At 28.9% G+C, this 2,958-nt stretch overlaps 1 long non-coding RNA gene across 1 annotated transcript; it reads right to left on the bottom strand.

Moving 5' to 3' along the window:
* Positions 1–1,566: 1,566 nt before the first annotated feature.
* Positions 1,567–2,379, bottom strand: LOC126660968 (uncharacterized). The gene is made up of 2 exons (XR_007635477.2): positions 2,128–2,379; positions 1,567–1,957 (listed from the first exon to the last, which is right to left on the bottom strand). It is a non-coding gene; the product is annotated as an uncharacterized LOC126660968 (long non-coding RNA).
* Positions 2,380–2,958: the final 579 nt, after the last annotated feature.

Genomic DNA, 2,958 nt, shown 5'->3' with positions numbered 1-2,958 from the left:
ACACAAATAAAAACTATTATTACAATTCCCCCCTTCTTAAGATTGATAAGTGTCGAGTTCAACTGTTTTAATGAGTTATATTTACGAAGAATTATACAACACAACGATTGTGCCAAATAAAGCGGTAACTGTGTGTTGATATTTAATGATAAAAAAACAAGTAATAATTAAAGGTTGTCTATCACAAATGCTTATTGGCTTCCTGTAAAAATAATGTGGCACAACCATTTCATGGGATAAACATTCTTTATTTTTCTTGAAACTTTATTTTTTGTAATTTAGCCAAATTTTATAAAGATTAATTATATGTCAATTGAAAATCAACCGAATATTAACTGTATGTCAACAAAAACTCAATTAAGTTCAACTGAAGATCAACCGAATGTCAACTGAAAATCAACTGAATGTAAACCGAAAATCAACCAAATGTCAACAGAAATTTAAATAAATGCAATTGAAGATCAACCGAATGTCAATTAAAAATCAACTGAAAATCAATTGACAATCAACTAAAAATCAACTGAATGTCAACAAAAACTCAAATAAATTCAACTGAAGATCAACCAAATGTCAACTGAAAATCAAACAAATGTTAATCCAAAATCAACTAAAAATCAACCGAATGTCAACTGAAAATCAACTTAATGTGAAATATTTTTCACTAACATAGTAGTGAAGACACGAGTCGATTTCAACTTTTCTAATATTTTGAGAGGAAATTAATAACGCAAATTGGATAATTTTAAAATCAATCAAAGATTAAACTAATATTAATTTTGTGTTTCTGCAACCATAAATAAATTTAGGACTTATGAGTTCAATCACAAATGAGTTATAAAAATGGTTACATATGGCTTGTGTATATTTTATATAAACTTCAATTTTATTAATTCATAGAGAAGTTCAGGTGCTAGCCAAAATACATTACAATCATTAATGATTCTGCAATAGACAACTAATTTACTATCAAAACTGTGTAATCCAGCTTCAAAAATATAACTACAAAACACAAGACTAACATTTCAATACAACTAACGTTCCTACTAAACTCCAGCCAATCCTTTCAACCAAACTCCACCACGACTGCTACTCCGGTAGAATAGCAGCTCAATAGTAATAAGCAATTAGTAGATTAACTTACAGACAACATGTAGAGACCATAGCTCAACAGAGATGAGTCCAGAGCAAACCGTCCAAATAGCGGACAATAGTAGTAACAAATGCATCCAAAATCATGCAAAGAACAAAAAGGGATACGAACAGGCTGAGCAAGGTCTAGAGCCTCTTTAAGAAATCATAAAAAAATGAAGAGCATATTATGGAGATAACCAACTTGTATAGTACATAACTTGAGTCTATTTTATTCTTCACCAAACTAATAATCAGAACATCATTTGAAAAGGAAATCAAACAAAAAATGTTAAAAACAATTTATAAACAATTAAAGAGTAAAGAACACCCATTTGCATTCATCTATCATAACCCATTTGATTTGAAATTGAAGTAAAAGTATAACAGATTATGTTCTATTTGAAAAACCCAACAAAAGAAGAAAAGGAAAGCCAATGTTAGAAAAAGCACGTTATCCAATTTTTTTAAACACAATAAATATTAATTAAAAGTGTAATTAAAAAGAGGCTGAGTCTTGTTTGATGACAAATGATTTATTAGAGAATCTAAAAGCACAAATAACTTGTCTGAAAGCATATGATACCGAGAGAAAATCCATGCTCTGGAAGAAGCTGCACACCTCCAATGACACCATAACACAACCAGATTTCACCAAAACCGCCTCCAAACAGTCATCTCTGTCTCGTTTCAAACAATCAGCCCTGCTGCCTCCGCCTATACCATCAAAGGCGGCAACAGGGCCAAGTGAGGCGTGCACCAGAAGTTGCGGAATTATATCGCTTGCTTACGAAAAAATTAGGAAGAAGGTAATTCTCCCAATACTTTCCTGTCAATGCCAACTCAGATTTTTACGCACATAACAAATATACAGATCCAATTAAAATCTTGATAGCCTTATTGATTTTTTTCTATTAGAATCTCAAATCTATTGAAAATCAAAATTAAACAAATTAAAAAGCAAAAACGAAAAAGGGAAAGAAAGAATTAGATGCAAACATGGAGAGCGACTTCAACGTCAGAAACTGTTGATTATGGCAGAAATTTGGAGCTGTTCTTCTTCTCTAATGGCGAGGTAGTTGTAAGCTTGAAGAAGAAGAGTGTGGTAGTTAAGGAAGGGTAGTATAGTCCTATTTTACATCAAAACTTCCGTGTTTTATAATTTGATGTATTTGTGAAAAGTATTTTTATTTTGTGAGAGATTTCTGAATTTATATATGGACTGATGTATTTATGAGAGAAAAGGGGCTATTTAGGTTATTTTTGTGCTTAGTCCTTTAAATTTTGGCGTAAACAATAATTAATATTTAATTAGTTAAGAATTTTTGTAATAGTAAATATAATATATTCGGTTATTAATTTTTTTTCCATATTATATTTATTCTTCTTTTGGTTTTATAATAACCATAATTAACTTAATTTTATTAATAATATCTTTAAAAATAATAAGATAAAAATTTAAATAATAATATATTGACCAAATACAGTATTTTAATTTTGTAGTTAAATCAAACTAAAAGATAGGTATTCCTACTAATTTGGAGACAATTTAGTTACTTTTTACATACTAAAAACTAAATTGGAGATAATTTAGCTACCTATTCTAATTAGGACTTTAATTACAATAGTGATTAATTAAATAGCTAATTAGTTAATGACTATAAAACCCTTATTTAGTAATAAACTGAAAAGGATGATTCAGTAAATTTGCATGTCTCCCCCCCATCCGTGCTTTTATATATAGTATAGATATATAGAAAATATTTATGTATTATTTTTTAAAGAAAAATTAAACTAATGGTGTCTGTTATTTTTTCACATTTTCTATTT

This window comes from Mercurialis annua, linkage group LG8 (genome assembly GCF_937616625.2).
Source record: "Mercurialis annua linkage group LG8, ddMerAnnu1.2, whole genome shotgun sequence".
NCBI lineage: Eukaryota > Viridiplantae > Streptophyta > Magnoliopsida > Malpighiales > Euphorbiaceae > Mercurialis > Mercurialis annua.
Note: the sequence above shows the minus strand (reverse complement) of the source record. Positions and strands in the feature narration are given on the sequence as shown.